The following is a 19,187-nucleotide window of genomic DNA, read 5'->3' as shown; positions in this document are numbered from 1 at the left end:
GAGAAAGTTCAAGGGTAAAGGAGAGATGCAAACAAAAATGTTCCAAGAAAATTTCAGGAGGGAGAGTTTGCTTTCAGCTTTATGATCAATAAAGACCCCATGAGGGAGAGGACACCTGGTCTTTGAAGGAGGGGAAGGATGTCAACAAGCAGAGATGAGGGAGGGCATTCCACCCAGTTTCTGAGGCTGGTAGAATAAGACTAGAGAAGAACTAGTAGTTCAGTTTGTATGAAATATAACAGAAAAGCATGAATTTCAGTGGCAGAGAGAAGGAGATGGGAGGGAGAGAATATGAGAATAAAACAAAATTGTGTTTTGTAAAAAGAGAAGGAAAGAAAAAAGGGAGCAAGCAAAGAAATAAGGAAAGAGAAGGAAGGAAGGAAAGAAAGAAAGAAAGAAGGAAGGAAGGAAGGAAGAAAATGAAAAAGCATTTGTGAATTTACAAATATAGAAGTTAGAGCCTGTCTTCAAGGAGATTACATTCTAATGGGAAAAACAACACATAAAGGAGAGTGGGTGAAAGGAACACTGAAATAAGGATGAGAAGATAGGTTAACTCCAAATTGTAGAGAGATTTAAATACACAAGTTAGGAATCTGTACTGTTTTCCTATAGGCAGTAGGGAACCATTGGAGGTTTTTCAATCAGCAAAATGATATGGCCACATCTTCACACTGTGCAGAATATTTTGGTACCCAAGTGAAGAGTTGTTTAGGGTAGAGGGTAGAGGTAGAGAGATCTTCTGAGAGAGTAGTTTAAACCTCTAGGTGAAAAGTTATGAGTTCCATTCCCAGGATAGTGGCAGTGGGATCAGACTGGGGTTGATAAATTGTGTAAGGGGAATCAACAGGAATTAGCAACTAATTGGGTGTGTAGGATGTGGGAGAAGGAAGAGTTAAAGATAATTCTGAGCTTTGGAGACTGGATGACTGGGAAAATGGTGGTACCATAAGCAGAAACAGAGAAAATATGAGAAAACATGATGAAAGAGAGTGAGATGATGGCTTAGGAGTACCAGATTTTTGTCATGTTGTGTCATGTTGTCCTTTGTTTTTGAAGAAGACTGTGACATCAGGGAAATGATGATATAACTTGCAGTTAACTTTGATTTGAGTGAAGGAGGGCCATGCAAGGTCACCAAACCTCACTTCTCCCCCAGAACCATCTGGATCTAGTGGCCAGATATCAATTAGGACAACTGGAGATGGCCCAGGATGCTACGGAGAGAACCTGGCCCTTTGACGTTAAGGTCTTTTCAGGTTCTTACTTTGAGTGAGGTAATGCCCATTCAGTGAATATGCCTTTTTAAGAAGTGAGTCAAGAGATAGCCCCTTTAATTAGAAAAAAAAATCAGGTTGGAAGGGGAAGACCCTCAGGGTTGCTGTTCCAAAGGGAAACAGTTACCATTGACATTCACTCTAACACAGGAGGGCCCAAAATATAGCCATTAAGTGGGGCTTCGGCAGGGACCTATTGTGGTCCAATCTATGAGCTTCAGAGAGAACTGGGTTTAAGGTTTTATGAAAGAAAAAAGAAAGAAAGAAAAAAAGAAAGAAAGGAAGGAAAGAAGGAAGGAAGGAAGGAAGGAAGGAAGGAAGGAAGGAAGGAAGGAAGGAAGGAAGGAAGGAAGGAAGGAAGGAGTCTAATCAGTAAACCCCAAGTTAACTGGGCAGTTTCCGGTCATCAAAATTTACATACTTTTGGAGAGGAGAAGGAAGAGGGGAGGGAGAGGACGAGCTGAGTAACCCAACTGGGTGGGTTCCCATTCAGGCAGCTTGGTATACTTACAGGTTGTGTTTGTCCTTTGTTTTCGAAGAGGACCATGACATCAGCCAGTAAGATATCTAGGAGGAAAAAAACCATTTAATTCTGTTCAGGATTTGTCGAGTTTCAAGAGTTTATGGGACATCCAGGCAGAAACATATAGGAGATAGTCAGGGGAGGGGGAGACTGAGGATCAAGGTAGGACTTGAAGCTAAAAATGGAAATTGGGAGGGCGAGGGTGCATCTGTATAGAAAGGATAGTGAAAGTCATGGAAATGTATGAAATTGCCATGGGAAAATGCAAAGAAAGGAGAAGACCAAGAACAGAGCCTTGAAGGATGTTCACTAGTGACTGCAGGGGTTAATGAGCTAACTAAGAGATCTCAGAAAGAGCAATCAGACAGGTAGGAGAGCCAGTTAAGATTCTAAGTATATGAACACAGGTGACTAAAAAGATGATGATACTCTCAATGGAAAAATAGGAGTTTCTAAGAGGAATATATTTAATTCAGGTTAGGGCCTGTTGAGTTATAAGTACTGGTTTGGTATATAGGCAAAGATACCCAGTGGGCAGTTGGTGATGCCAGACTGGAGCTCAGGACAGGGATGAAGCCTACATGTATAGATCTGAGAGTCATCTGCATAGAAATGATAATTCAACCTATGGGGACAAATGAGATTATCAATTAGTCAATCAGTCATTGTTTATTAAACACCTATTATGGGTCAGACACTGTATCAGGTGTGGGGGAGTGCAGATATAATGAGTGAAATGATCCCTACATGCAAGGAATTTACAATCTGAAGGGCAAGACAACAAATATACATATACAGAGTAAATATAAAAAGGATAAACATGGGGCAGCTAGGTGGTACAGTCACTGGCCCTGTAGTCAGGAGGATCTGAGTTCAAATTTGACTTCAGACATTTACTAGCTGTGTGACCCTGGACAAGTCACTTAACCCTGATTACCTCAAAAACAAAAGAGAGAATAAATACAAATCAATTAGTTACAAAGTAGTTTGAAAGGGAGGACGTTAGCAATTGAAGGAGTTAGGAAAGGTTTCACGGAGAAGGAAGAGAAATTCTCTAAGGTGAAGGTAAGGAGGGAATGAACACATTCCAGGCTTTGGGAATGGGTAGTTTAAAGGCATGAAGATAGGAAATTTACCATTTTGAGTGAGAAACAGAAAAGATCATGGACCAGATGGATCGTGATGGATCATAGTTTGATCAGAGCACAGGAAGGGGGTAATGTGTAATATGAGTGGAGAGAGAGAAAACAAGGGGACCTAGTGTAGAATCCTGAAGGACCCTCATGCTTAAGGGGCAAGAGACAAATCATGATCCAACAAAAGAGATAGAACAATTAAAAAAGCAACAAGAAAACCAGGACTGAGGAGATTCATGGAAGATAAGGAGAAGAGAGAGTATCCAGGAAAAGAGAATGGTAAAGGGTCCAAAGCTGTCAAAAGATCACATAATAAGAGGACCAAGAAAAGACATGTGTATCTCACAGTTGCCTTGGCTGCTTAAGGAGTTTAAGCGGAAAAAAAATTTAAGTGGGGGAGACCTGAATATCCTTGTAGGCAGTGAGGAAGAACACATCAATGAGTTAGAGACTGAAGGTTCATGATCAAAGAGTCAAGCTCCTGGTACAAAAGGGAGGAAATGAGACCAAGGTACAAATAGAAGGGTTAGCCTTGGCAAAGTAAAGGCTACCTCTATCCCAGAGGTTCATGCAAGGTAGGAGAGAATTGCTGAAGTGATAGACAAATGTTAAGATATACAATAGAGGAGATAATGGGGCTCACCATGATGACTTTAATCTTGGAGTCACAGACAAGGTTATATGCTGAAAGACAGAACTTGGGTAATGGAATTAGAGACTTAAGGAAGAGAGGGAGAGAGGAGGGTTGAAACAGCCATTGAAAAGATGATGACAGAAAGGCAAGGACGAAAGAATAATAGGAATTAAAAGATTGCCTTGCAGCAGTAGGGGTCCAATTGAGATTAGATCATGTGAATTTGTTGAGGACACAGTTGTCATGCTGGTGTGGCCTTCAGCGGGTTTCAGTGGCACAACAGTGAGAAAAAAGTGGATTATCCAGGGTGAAAGAGTGTAACTTTCTTAATGGCTGAATAGAAAAAAAGGGGCAAAAGGGAGGAAAACTGCATAGTCAAAATGGTTGGTACAAGATCAAGACTGGAGGGATGAAAGTGAGATCAGAGTAGGAGTGACTGACTCTGAGAACAGGGAGGGATAGAAGGACTCAGTATTGGGTAGGGAGATGACTGTCAGCTTGACGTGGACCATTAGGTATTGTGCTGTCCTCATGGAGAAGGTTTCTGGGTTGAGATGAGAGCCTCTCCCAAGCTTGGTCAAACCTTAAGACTGAAATCTACAACCAGTAATCTGTGTGGGCTCAAATAACAGTGACATAAGGGACCAAAAAATAGAGAGAAACAAGACAGAGGAAAAGATGGAGAGCCATCACATTATGATTGCGGAGGGAGATTTCACAATTCAGGGTCATGGAAATGGAATATTTTGGGTTGATAGTGAAATTTATAGCATTACTCCTCGTGTGGGAGCTGAAATGGGGTTGGATGTCATGGGAAGAGTGTCAGAATCTTGGAGACCAGGATAATAGGGGAATCAATTGTCTATGGTTCCTCAAACCAGTCCTCCCTGGTCTTTCTTCAAACATTTCCATTCTCTGGAGGATAAGCATTCCAGTTCAGAGGCTCCGGCTCCACCCACTTTAGAAAGAACCTTTAGGATCATAGATTTAGAACTGAAGGGAACCTTAGGGGCAATCTAGCCCACACCTCTCATTTTATGAATGAGAAAACAGAGGTTCAGAGAAAGAGACTTGACTTGCCCAAGCTCATATGAGTAGGAAGGAGTAGAGCCAAGATTTGAATCAGAAGTCTCTAGCCCTAAGATTCCACCTAGAATTTACAGGATTATAGGATTTAGGGCTAGAAAGGACCTTAGAAATCATTTAGAAAGAAAAGAAACCTCTTGGATTGACTGGATTCATAGGAGAACTCTAGCAAACTTCTAAAGAACAATTGATATTCATACTATACAAATTGTTCCCAAATATGAGAAAGTGCCCTATGGGGTTCTTTTATGAGACAAATGTACTGCGGATACCTAAGCCAGGGAAGCAGAAAGCACAGAAATATACATGAATGTCATCAATGAATATCAATTCAGAAATTTTAAGTCAAATTTTGTCAAATAGACTATGGCAATGCATCCAAGAAATCATTCATTGTAACTAAGTTAAATTTATACCAAGGCAAGGAGAAAAGGACTTTTCAACATTGGGAAAACCATTAAGGTGACTGATTATATCAAAAACAAAAATATCCAAACCACATGATTATCTCAGTAGAGGCAAAAAAGTCTTTGACAAAGTACAATATTCATTTATGCTAAAAACTCTACAAAGCAGAGGCATAGAGGAATTTTTTTTAATATTGTAAAAAGTGTCTAAAACCAAAAGCAAGTATTTGCTTTTGAGATGTGCAAAAGAGATATATTAAAACTTTTCACAATAAATTCAGGAGTAAAGCAGGTATGCCCACCCTACCCCATGTTACTTGATAATGTTCTGGAAATATTAGCAATAGCAATAAGACAAGAGAAAGAAATTAAAGGCATAAAGATAGGTAAAGAGGAGATCAAACTATTCCTACTTGCTGATGATATGATGGCTGCTCAGAAAGTCCTAAAATCAGCAAAGATATTAATGAAGACAATTTACAGCTTTATCAGAGTTGTGGGCTACAGAATACACACTCAAAAAATCAACCACATTTCTATGTAATAATAACAAAATCCAAGAAGCAAAATTAGAGAAATTTCATTTCAAATAACTATTGCTTTTGTTGAATAGTTTCAGTCATGTCCAGCTCTTAATGACCCCATATGGGATTTTCTTGGTAAAGATACTGGAGTGATTTGTCATTTCTTTTCCTGCTCATTTTACAAATGAGGAAACTGAGGCAAACAAGGTTAAGTGACTTACCCAGGGTCACACAGCTAGTAAATGTCTGAGGTCAGATTTGAACTCAGGAGGATGAGTTTTCCTGACTTTAAACCCGACACTCTAGGTACTGTACCTCCCAGCTGCCCTAATAGTTATAGAATGCATAAAATATCTGGGGGCTAATTTACCAAAGTACACAAAATACTTGTCCAAATCTAATTACAAAATGCTCCTTAAAGAAATAAAAAACAACTTCAATAGCTAGAGGAATATTTTATGCTCGTGGCTGCGGTATGTCAATAATAAAAGTGACAATACTGCTAAAGTTAGTTTCCCAGATTTAATACTCTGCCAATCAAATTATCAAAGGGACACTTTACAGAAAAATAATAACAAAATTTATTGGAAAAAACAAAAGATCTAGAATAAAAAGGGAAATAATGGAAAGAAGCAGTGATGAAGGGGAAATAGCACTGGCACTTGCAGACCTCAAACTATGTTGTAAGGCAGCAGTCATCAAAACCATCTGGTGCTGGTTAAAAAAAATAGAAAGGAAGATCAAGGGAACAGACCAGACAAGGCAGAGTCAGAAACAATGGAACTCAATGACCCAGTTTTGATAAATAGGAAAACATAATCCTATTTGATAAAAACTGCTAGAAAAACCAAAAGGCATGATGATGGAAATTAGGCTTAGATCAACATATTACACAATGCATTCTAAATAGATATATGACCAAAATATCAAAGCTCATACTATAAAAAATATGAAGCAAATCATATACATCACAGCTACGGGTAGGAGATGTATTCTTAACTAAACTAAAAAATGTATTCTTAACTTAAACTAAACGGAAAATAAAATAGATAACTTTGATTACATAAAACTGAAAAGCTTTTGCACAAACAAAATTAATGCACTTGGAAGGCAAGATGGGGGAGGGGAACTCTTTGTATCAAACTTCTCTGATAAGGGTTTGATATCCAAGAAATAGAAACAATTGACATAAGACAAAAGACTATTCCCCAATAGATAAGTGGTCAGAAAATACAAGCAAACATAAAAAAATTGAAAACTATTAGCAATTATATGAAAGATGCTTTAAATTGCTTATGATGAGAGAAATGCAAATAAAAGCAACCCTCAGGTGTCACTGCAAATTGGCAAAGATGATAAATGATGGGAATGGTCCATGCTGGAAGGATTGTGGGAAAGCTGGCACACTAGTGCACTATGCTTGGAGCTGTAAAATGGTACAGCCATCTCAGGAAGCAATTTGGAATCATGTAAATAAAATGGCTGAAATGCCCCTTGACCCAAAGATTCCTTTACCATCCTGGTACTTCAACGATAAGAAGAAAGTCCCCACATACCCCAAAATATTTATGGCAGCAATTTTTCTGTGATAGCAAAGAATTGGAAACAAAGATGTCCATTGATTGGGGAATGGCTAAAATAATTGTCAAACATGAATGTAATAGAATATTACTATGCTGTAAGAAATGATGAATGTGATGAATGCAGAAAAGCATGGAAAGATCTACATGTACTGATGCAGAGTGAAGTGAGAAGAACCAAGAAAGCCACACACCCAATGACAAAAACAATGTAAATGGAAAGAAAATAACCACACACAGAGACACACACACAGACACAGACACACAGACACACACACATGCAGTAGCAAAATTATAAAGATTAAGTATGACTCAAGCAGAGTTAAGAAGCATTTATCATCCCAATTCACCCTTTAGTGGAGGTGGGAGGTTCATAGATGGTGCATATTTTCAGACTTTTTCAATGTTTTGATCAGTTGTGTTAATTTTTCCCTTACTTTAAAAATATTATTTGTTATATGGGATGACTCTCTCTGTGAGACAGAAAGGGAGGGATATTTGGGGAAATTCTGATAAAAAACACAAAAAGCATCAATAAGAACTTATTATTATTATTAAAATGGAAGGTCTACACTCATCCACTATTGGAAATAGATTCAGCTCTTGGGAGAGAGGGAGGGGAGACAATACAATCTTTCCCTTCCTATTTACGTCACATTTTACTTTCCAACCTCTTGATTTCTACATCCCTGGTTTGTATCCTTCCCTATCTTTGGGAAGTAGTTTTTGCTTATTTTTAATAGGAAAACCCTCTTTTTGTTTTTAGTTTTATCCTGTGGGAGAATAGCTTATCTTCCTTGGTAAGTTGGATAGCAGAGAGGATTGTCCTCCAGTTCTGCATTCCCTTACATCCAAGAAAACAATCGATCATTGTCTGTGGAAGTAGCACCAATGGAGCACATCTTTGTGGCAGTTCCTTAGGTTGGTCGATAGTCGGTCAATAAACATTTATGAAGCACCTACTATGTACCAGTCCTTCACCTGCCTGGCATCTAGTAGGTGCTTACTAAAGACTGATTGATGGACTCCGGGAATCGAGATATCCTTATATGTCTCTTTCCTCCAACCCCTTGTTTTCTTCATGGGCTCAAGAACTGTATCACCCCTTCCCCTTTCATGTCCAGATAAATACCCCCATTTAGGCTCTCCCTTCTAACTTTCCACTAAGCTAAAAATGACCAGGATATGATTGCTATCTTTGAACATCTGAAGACTTGGCATGTGGAAAAGGTGCTGTAGGATTGAATGAATTTCCTTTCAAGAGCCTACCAGGGGTGGGGAACCTGCAATCTAGAGGCTGCCATGTGTGGCCTCCACCTCTGGCTACTAGTTAAGAGACCTGAATCTGGGGGCTCAAGTGTGACCCTAGGGCCACATGTGGCCTCAAGGCTGAAGGTTCCCCACCCCTGGCAGAGGTTTCATGACACTCACCAGGGATGCTTTAGATAAGGAACATCTGTCCTGAGTACACACCTCACTATGATTCTTTCCAGTTCAAAATGTATGATCTGAATAACTTTTTTTTACTCAAAGTGCTGCTGCAAAGTACTACATATACATGGGAGGTGAGGGTGGGGAAAAAAGGAAGTCTCCTAATCAGAACTCCCATTTCTATACAGCTTCAAAGTCTCCAAAATGCTTTTGTCCCAGTAACCCTAGGATTGAGGTAGGTAGCATAAGTCTGATTGTAGATAGGTTTGTAGTAGATAGGTTTGCCTAGGGGATACACATCTAGTAAGCATCACACCCAAGATTCTGACTTTAACAGCAGTGCTCTTTCCACTACACAAAGCAATCTAGTCAGCCTGAGGAGGCTCTAGAGAGAGCGGACCTTGAAATCTCCAATACCAGAGGGCTCTTTGGAGAGGGATCCCTGAGGTTACCAGCTCTAAAAGATTCTATAGAGATGTAATCCTTGAAGTCTCCAGTTCTAGAGAGTTCTATGGAGAGGGATCCCTGAGGTTACCAGCTCTGAGGGAGGCCGCTATGGAGAAAGAGGCTTCAAAGTCCCCATCTCTAAAAGATTCTATAGAGATAGACTCCTGAAGTCCCCAGCTCTAGAGGGCTCTATAGAGAGGGATCCCTGAGGTTACCAGACCTAGGGGGCTTTATAGAGAGGGAGTCCTGAGGTCACTAGCACCAGCAGCTTTGTAAAAATGGGTCTTTGAGATCAGAATACAGAGAGGGGACTTTGAAATGTTTACAGCAATACAGGGTTGTCAAAATAGAGAGTACTTAGGATGCCTATGACCTAAGCAGGATGAGACCAGGGTCCTAACTATCCCCAAGGCTTCCTCCTCCATCTTTTGCTGCTAGGTAAGACACCTGAATCTGGGGACTCTAGGACAAAGGTCATGGAGAGGGAGGGGGCCTATCCCTGTTACCTCACTACTCCTCGATATTCCCCCTCCCCCAATATGCAGTGCCTTATTTCACTCACTCCCTTTATCTCACTTGACTTCTCTCCTTTCTTCCCCCTAAGTCGCTATGGTTAAAAGGAAGTTTTTATGAGATGGGTAGTAAATCTGAAACTCCATTGGGAGTCCAGGCGTCTGGTTCCAGGAAGGTGCTCAGCCCTTGTTGCTGAGAAAGACCTGGGACTGGGGAGGAGGCAAGACACTATGGTGAGGAAGAGGAGGAAGGAGGAAGGAAGAAGGAAGAATTTGCTCTGAATCAGAAGGGAGACAAGAAGTGGTGGGAAGGAGGAAGATAATGCAGGCAGCCAGGGAAAAGTCTTCTGGGAGGTTGGAGGGTCATGTAGACAAATTGCAAACAAGATCAAAAGATGGGAAAGAGAGGAAGGGGCCAGATTCTGAAGGTCTTTAAAAGCCAATCAGGGCATTTTCTATTTGACTCGGGAGATAATAGGAAAGCACTGCAATTTATTGAGTAGAGAGGTGACCCAGTCAGACCTGTGCTTAGGGAGAATCATTTTGGCAGATGAGTGAAAGATAAACTAGAGTGGGGAGACGGGGCAGAAATGGCAAGGCTGGGTAACAAATTGGGTGTTTGGGGTGACCGCTGGTGAGGAATCAAAGATGACCCTGGGGTTTCTAGCCTGGGGAGATGGTAATGACCTGAACAGGAGAATGAAAGTTGCGAGGAAGGGAGAGTTTTGGGGGAAAAGATAGTGAATTCTGCTTTGGTCATGTTATTAGCTGTGAGACCATGAGCAAGTCACTTAAACTCTGTTTTGATTTCTTCATCTGTAAAATGGGAATAATAGTAGCACTTACCTCTCAGAGTTGATGTGAGGATAAAATGAGTTAATATTTATAAAAAGCTTTGGAACCTTAAAGCACTATAGAGATGCTGGCTATTGGTACACTTCCTAGAGAGGCATTGTGCCCGTTCACAGGTCTGTGTGCAGAATCTAGGTGGGTATTTTTCTCTGTACTGACTACATTTACCATTTATCATTTTTAGCTAGCTTTGCCAACTTAGAAGATGTCAGATGGAATTTCAGAGCTGTTTAGTTTTATTCCTCTACTCATTGGCCTGTTTAAATAGGCATTTGTTTATAATTTGTGCTATTTTTTTTTTTTTGAGGATTGCTTGTAAGTATCCTTTAGCCACTTATTCACTCCTTGGAGAATGGATATGATTCATATATTTGGACTAATCCCTCAGAAACTTTGAATGCCAGATTTTATGTGACATTCCAAATATTTATGACAAAGACTTTCCCCCAATTTGTTAAATTCCTTTTTGTTTCAGATATATATTTTTTTGTTGTGCAAAGTCTTTTTATTTTTACATAATCAAATCCATCATTTTTCCCCTTTAATTTCTTCTATTTGTCAAATAGATAAAAATCTCCCCAGCCATACTTTTCCATTTTCTTTTAAATTTTTATTATATGTTTTGAAAAATGGTGGTAAAGGGAAAGAGATATGAATTTAATGTTATTTTTTAGGGTATTGCTATATGATCTTTCCTAACAGTTTTAATTGAATAATAATCCCCCCCTTTTGTGATCTTAGGTTTATCAAACGTTAGTCTGGGGTGTACGGGGTGTTAAGGGAAGACTAGTACTTCTAATGTGAGAGCTTCTGAGTCCTTTATCAGGGCTATTTTCCACCTTTGGTGTTCCCCTGACACCTAACTCTCACCCGCGGCTCCAAGAAGCTGTAGCAGGTGCAGTGGCCACACCACACTAAAACCAGTAGGCAGGGGCTAAACCAAGTTGAGGGTAACCAAACAGGGAAACCCAACGGGGAATTGGAGAGGTTTCTATCCCAAGCATGTGAAGACCTCCCCCAGCAGAATGGGCAGAAGAGAATAGCTTGTTCCAATACCCATAAAGGCAGAGGAAGCGCTTAAAACTTAGTTAAACACCAAAGATGCCAACATCATCCATGGCATCCTCACCAGTTGTCCTGACTTTCATCTTGCCACTGGACTGTGATGATTCTGGAAGAAAGAAGAAGGCTGACAAATTCAAGCAACTCTGCCTCGTTTAAATCCAATTTATGTGTGAGTCAAAAAACCTCAAAGTTCTTGGGCGATGGATTTGACAAAACAGCAGGTGTAGATACACTCTAGTTACAGCTCCCCACACAGGTGACCCAGGGACACAGGGATGTCTTTTCACAGATCTGAAGCAGCAGTGGAATTTGGCAGCATTCTGGGTATCTGAGCAGCCTTTTTAAATAATCACACTGCTTACTCCTGGGGTGGGGAAAGGGCTAAGGTGGCTTAAAAATTGTCTGCTTTACCTAACCTGATGCTGGCCTGCTTACCATGGCATTGGGATAGGGTGGGGGGAACCCTACCCTGTGGTCAAAACATACACACACACACACACACACACACACACACACACACTCACACTCACACACACACGTAGAAAAACTTTGGCAAAGAGGATTCCACTCACCATCGGTATATGGAATGTGTGCATACTTATGGGTAGGATGGCCTGGAGTTGGGCAACTTCAGTATCCCATTAGGATATCCTTCCAGTCTTCCTTGGTCTATATTTTCTCCTGCACAGATTTTCTTGGCTTACTTAGACCTTAGAGAAGATCTAGACTCAGTGTACTCTCCGAGACTCCTCCAGATCACGAAGCCTCTAAGAGAAATAATAATTAAATAACCAATTATTGGGGAGATTCAGGCTTTTTTCCCTTCCTTTTTCCTCATTCTCTACCAGGTCAAGCCAATATCTGAAGGACATTGCTGATAATGAAATTAGATTAACTTTCTCCTCAATCTTGTTCTGACCCCACCCAAATGGGGGAACACATTGCTTTCTACTCAGGCGTGGGTATGTGGATGAGGTAGATCCTTTGTTTAGCTTGCCCAAGAAGGGTCTGGGAGTAAGTGTGACATAATCAGTCATGGCTCCCTTTCCATCATTAGAATAGACCCACTTCTCATTAGAATATTAGTTCTCTCAGTTCTTACCCACTCAGAGTTGATTGCTGTCAGGAACCACCTCCTCTTCCAAGGGCATATAAGCATCAAGAAGCTGCCATAATCTATCTATCTTTTTATGAGAGATGGCTGAATGATCATCCTTTTATTAAATACTCACTAGTGATCAACATCAAAATAATTAATTACAGAAATGATGTCTCTTGAACTTTTTATCCATCACACCTCCTTGACTTGCTCATCCACACCTTGCACACACCCACAGAGCCTAGCCCTCACAGCCACCTTGCTGGACATCTCCCCTTGAAAGACCATATGCTCTTACCTCAAGGCTCTGAAAGTAGAAAGCACAGATGTCCCACTCAAGCCACAGCTACCTTGAATGCAAAGCTGCTCAGTTGGTTATGGATCAATTCAAGGGGACAGGCTCTGGTGATGAGAAGACCAGTCTCCTTGCTTTTGATTCCTTGATTCCAATGACCAGATTCTCCAGAAAAAGGATTTTAATCCTACAGAAATTTCCAATATAGTTTTGTTTTAGGAATTTTCATCATACCTAGAACATAAAGTTGTCATTCAAAAAGCCGTAAGAGACTGAAGAATTCAAAAGAACCTTTAATTTGTAACAGTTAATAATAACTAGCAAATGTATACAGCATTTTAAAGCTTGCAAAATGTTTTATAGACATTATCTCCTTTGATCCTGTGATAGTTGTGGTCATATTAAATTCTGAGCATGCCAAAGTTAAAATAAAGTGCTCCTTCTAAATTCTTAATATATCCAAGCTGGGAAGTAGCTGGTTGGTATAGTGGGAAGAACTGAATTCAAATCTGACCTCAGATATTTATTCACATGGTGACCCTGGGTAAGTCACTTAACCCTGTTTGCCTCAATTTCCTCATCTGTAAAGTGGAGATAATAGTAGCAGCTGCCTCATAGGGCTGTTGTAAGAATAAAATGAGATCCTTGTAAGGTGCTTTGTAAACCTTCACACGCTACAAAAATGTGAGATGGTCCAGTCACACCACATGCATCTGGATTTCTGACCCTGATTCAATTAGCTCTCACACTTCTCATCCAGCTTTGGTGGTATCAGGGACAGGGGATCAGAGGAGTCTGCTGCTACCAGCCCTGGGCCCTTCTACTAGTTACTTCTAGCTGGGCCTCAGTTTCCTCTTTAACATGAAGAGATTGGACTAGATTAAGAGTCCTTAAAGTGCAATCTAGGGACCCCTGGACATCCCCAAGGCCATTTCAAGGGAACCATGAGGTCAAAACTATTTATACAATAATGTCAGGATATTTTAATTTTTAATGTGGTAAATATTGATAGAGTTTTAAAAAATTAATTTAATTTTAAAAATTTTAATTTGGTAAATATTGATAGACATAAGGCATCTTTTGTTTTTTTAAAAGTTCTTTGACAAGGTCCTCAATAATTTTTAAGAGTATAAAAGAGACTTGAGACCAAAACATTTGAGAACCACTGGATTTGGTGAAACTGACATTTCCTTCCAACTCTAAATCTTTGGGTTCTTTCACCAGGTCAGAGTTTTCCTGGGAATTCCTTACTTACTGGGACCTCTAGACAAGAGATCATCCACTATCCCAGTGCTTTCCAAACAGAAAGAAAAATAGAGAAGAAGAGATTGAGAGAAAATAGGGTCTCTTGTCTTTAAGCATTTAAGGTAGTCATGTGGAAGAGAGATGGGTTTGTTCATTTAGTCCCAGAGGGCAGAACTCAAAGTACTAATGGGAGTGAAGGGGGGGGTTGAAGAATTAGACTCCAGGAGATATGAAGAAACACATTCTCCTTATCAGAGTTTCCTGACAGAGGAATAGGCCATTTCAACAGGTAGTAAGTTCCCTTAACTGGAGGTACTCAAGGCTGTATGACCTCTTGTTAGAGACATTGTATTGGGGATTCTTACTTATGTAATAAATCAGGCTACTTGGACTCCATGGTCCCTTCCAACTCTGAGAGTCTGATTTACCCTGGAACAATGCCACTCCGATCAAAGGTCAACTTGTCAAGAGCCTTATAGACTTCATGGATGAGCGAGGGGACAACCCATCCACATAGCTGCCAACTCAGATTAGGTAGGATCCCCCTAGAGGGGGCAGACATTGGATCAGACCTGCTAGTTCTGGGTCCAATAGCTTCAAACTCCTCAGACAGCCCAGAGGAGTTTATGCAATTAGATGGGGTCTGGCCCACTTGATCCCTTTGGAATGGTTCAGGTGCCTAAGGAAAGGACTGGGGTGCTACCAGACCAGCTTCCCCATTGAGGAGGTGGGAGGTGGAGAGAAAAGAAAGGAAGAAAGTATTTATTAAGCATTTACTATGTGCCACCCTGGGCTAAAAGCCAAAGTCACAAATACAAGCAAAACGAAAATCTTTTCTCTCAAGGAGCAATACATTCTAATGGGTGAAAATATCTCACAGAAAGAAGCTAAAAAATGGAGGAAGTTAGGGAGGGATGCAGGCATCTGGGGGCAGGGTTTTGGAGTCCAGAAAGTCAGGATCAGAGCCAGGAGGGTAAACCATAGCAAGTACAGAGATCAAGGGGGTCTATGTTAATAAAAATGACTTCTTTCTATCGCTACCTACAATGAATTGGTCTCATTCATTGGTCAGTGAAACCTGAGTTCCCTAAATGCCAAACCATCTGAGTGCAGGTACTGGTAAATGTAGCACCTTTTAGCAATTTTTGGACCTTAGGTTGGCCCAATGAAAGGTGGCTCCCAGGCACTTAGGCATTCCTGTGACATTTGAAACTATCTTCCTCTTGAGTTCAGTCACTCATGAGGCATCTTCCAATGGAGGCTGAAGTAGACAGTCATCAACAAATCCTTCATGCTGTGTCTTACTACTTCCCAAGGTTCTTCGTAAAGGTGTTTAATGCTTTCAGTTTCCAGATGTTTCCAGGAGAACTCTTTCATTTTGAATTACTTTACTCAGCACTACATATGGCAGTCAGTCATTTCCCTCTACTTTCAATCAGAATAGTGCCATCTTGCCCAGATTTTGCCAATGTCTTCATGATTGTGCCATCCCCATGCTCCTGGCGATACAGCTGTCCTTGCTGATGATCCCTGATCACAAGCCATCCAAAGAATCTCATCTGGCATTCATTCCTATCACCCTCATGATGCATCTGTGCTTTTCCTGAGAAACAAAACCATGACCACAGAGCCCTTAACCCATGACTGGCACCCCTGAAGCTAACGCCAGACCTTATGGATCTTCTTATGGAGCAGGTTCTAGTTTTCACCAAGCTGCCCTTGGAAGAATCATGCAACCCAATATGAATTTGCCTAAAGGAAGGATGGAAAAAATGCATTTCAGATGGGGTCCAGAAAATGCAAATGCCTTGTGATGACATTTGGACTTTGGACCACAGCTGCTCCTTTTCAGTCATTCACAAACACCTTTATTCTGAAACCTAGCAGATGAGGCTAGAGCTATCTACCTCATCAACATGCTAACCTGCTCTCTCCACCCATCATCCATAACATGTCCAAATTAGTGTGACTCATCCTGGTATGACGTTGTGAATATTTCTTGGACAGAAGGTTTGAAAGATGATCACTTAGCTATGAAGAGATGAAATTTTTGGAGCATATTGTGGGTAGTTACATGGCACAGTGGATAAGAGTGCCAGGCCTGGAGTCAGGGACACTTATCTTCTTAAGTTCAAATTTGGCTGCAGATGTTTACTTGCCATGTGATCCTAGGCAAGTCACTTAACCCCTCTGTTTGCCTCTGTTTCCTTATCTGTAAAATGAGTTGGAGAAAACAATTGGCAAACCACTATGATATCTTTGCCAAGTAAACCCCAAATGGAGTCATGAAGAGTTGGACAAGACTGAAATAACTGAACAATAACAACATTGTGGGCCCCTGTGGGGTAAAGAGGATGTCCTGAGAGGAATATGTCACCCTAATGATGAAGTCCTGTATCAGTTCCTGGTGTTTTCTAGTCTTTGCCATGGCTTCATTGCAGACTTCTCATCAACTGCTATCCCTATCTCTGAAATGCCCTAAGAACTTCTGGTGACCAAACCCAACAGAGAAAAAGCTCAAGAAGTGCAAAGGGACCAAGGCTCCAATCCCAGTTTTGTTGCTTACTACCCATATGATCTAGTGGGGGAGGGCAGGGTATGTATGATCTCCCTGGATTTAAATGTTTGCCATACTTCCCCTGTGCCGGGGGGTGGGGGGTGGGGGGAGAGGAGTGGGGGGGTGGGGGGGAAGGAAGACAGGAATCTGTCTTCTTGATATGCAATGCTATTCTGCCCCTCCCTTGACTTTATACTTTACTCTCCCTTTTTAATAAGGCATCTCCTTCCAGATCCACAGTGCAGTCATGTTTCCCATTCTACTGAGCCTCCCTGATATCCACAAGGTTAAATTTTTCTCCTTGTATTAGTATCTCTAGTTTTCTTGCTTGTGAACCACTCCTACCCCCAGTCCCAGCCAAAAACACTCTTCCTCCTGGGATTTGGTTACCTGAAAAGTTATGAGGTCTAAGGAGGAAGCCAAGCCTTACAGAAGCTGCAGAAGTTGATCACAAAGGACTAAAGATTTCTGGAGATAGAAGAACCTCCTATCTCTAATCCAGTTGGCCAACAGTCAACAAGCATTTAATAAGTGTCTATTGTGTGCCAGACACTGTGTTAAATAAGTGTTGACACAAAGAAGGCAAAAAGAGTCCTAGCTCCCAAGGAGCTAGGGAGAGACCTCACGCAAACAATTCTGTACAAACAAGATATAGGTAGAATAAATCCTAGATCACCAACACAGGGAGGCAGCAATATTAAGGGGAATTTGGAAAGGCTTCTTGGAGAAGGTAGGATTTTAACTGAGGCTTGAAGGAAGCCAAGAAGTTCATCCAGAAATGAGAAGGGAGAGAGTTCTGGATATGGGAGATAGCCATGGGACGTAGAGGTCATGTTTGAGGAATAGCAAAGAGGCCGGTATCATTGGATCTCAGAATACATAGAAGAGGACAAAGTGTAAGAACACTGGGAAGACAGGATGTAGGTGGGTTAGGAAGGCTTTATGAACACAATAGAGGATTTTATACTGGATCCTAGAAGCAATAGAGAGCCCTGGGAGTCAATTGAATGGGAGGTGGGGGGAGGACATGACATGGTCAAATCTGTGCTTTAGGAAAATAATTTTGACAGCCGAGAAGAAGAAGCACTGGAGTGTGGAGAGACTTGAGGCCAATGTCCCCTCAATACAATCCTCCTTGTCTGTAGCTTGACTCTAAAGTGTGATGTTCAACCCCACAGGATATTACAAACCAAGGCAGGTAGGCAGAACAGAGGATGAATGGGGCTGGAGGGACAAGGGGAGAAGGAGAGGACTTCAGTCTTCCCAGACCCTTAAGGAATATCTCTCACCCTTGGCTCAGGTCACCATTTTAAAGAAGACTCTGAGACCACTGCTTCCCTCTCTCTTACCCTAAGCAAGAGATGTGTCCAGAGAGGGACTAGTGGGGAAAGTATAAAGCTATTGACAAGGCAAGTCTGATGACAAGAGTGGGACATAAGCAGGGATATGATTTGGGCTATACCACGTGTGGGTAGATGGGCACACACAGAGAGAGCTCTGTGAGGTCTGCAAGCAGCTCTTATGTACCACTCCTGACCCCACCCACCCCATAATGCCTTGTGTTTATTTTAGGCACTGGCAATGGATCCCTTGAACCATCCTTCTCCCAAGAGGCCTCCCTAATTCTCAGAGTGGGATCAATGGAAAAGCCAATAGGAATGAATAGTTAAAAACATCCTAATGGAGACTTGGCTTTAACCTGCAGGAGCCCACTGTTAAAATTCACACCTCAGAAATCGGCAATCCACAAATCAGGGCTTGATTTTTTATTTTATTGATTTGTCCAGATTTAAGAAAATGTTAATAATGTATATTAAGCTTAAAAGTAAGTATATAGACCTTGTTCCCCAACCTAAGTTGCTTTTTTAAAACAAAAATGTGGGGCTCTTGTGAACCTTCTGGATCTCTGACAAAAAGATTACCACAAGCTTTCAGGGAAGCTTGTCAATGGAAGTCCATTGGAATCTCTCCTTGCAATGCTACATAGGCCCACATGTTCCTGTCTTTCAGTCTGGGGGAAGGTCAACTACTATGGAAGCTCCTGGTTGAGATCCAGACCTGGCTTATGACTGGCAAGGATTGGCTAATCAGTGGCAGTCAACTATGTGCTCTGTAGGGGCCTTGATGGTCTCTAAGATAGTTTGCAAGTCCATCTGGGCAATATTCAACTCCTTTTGAAGATGGCAGAGTAAAGGGAGAAACTCACCTGATGTCTCCCCCAAACCCCTTCAAATACCTTTAAATAATGACCCTAAACAAATTCTAGAGCAGCAGAACTCACAAAAAGATGGAGTGAAACAAATTTCCAGCCCAAGATAACTTGGGATGTTGGCAGGAAAGGTCTGTTGTATCATGGTGAGAGAGAAGTGCAGTCCAGCGCAGGCCTAGTCAGTGCAAACTAGTCCCCAGCAAGCCCAGAGCAGGCCTTGGGAGCCACTGAATCAGAAGCAGAAGCAGCAGCTACTTCCAGAGCTCTCAGCACACAGACAGTAAGGGGGTTGAACAACTGGTCAGAAG

The sequence above is a fragment of the Notamacropus eugenii genome, chromosome 1 (genome assembly GCF_028372415.1).
Source record: "Notamacropus eugenii isolate mMacEug1 chromosome 1, mMacEug1.pri_v2, whole genome shotgun sequence".
Taxonomy (NCBI): Eukaryota; Metazoa; Chordata; class Mammalia; order Diprotodontia; family Macropodidae; genus Notamacropus; species Notamacropus eugenii.
The sequence above is the reverse complement of the archived record's forward strand: the minus strand, read 5'-3'. Positions refer to the sequence as shown.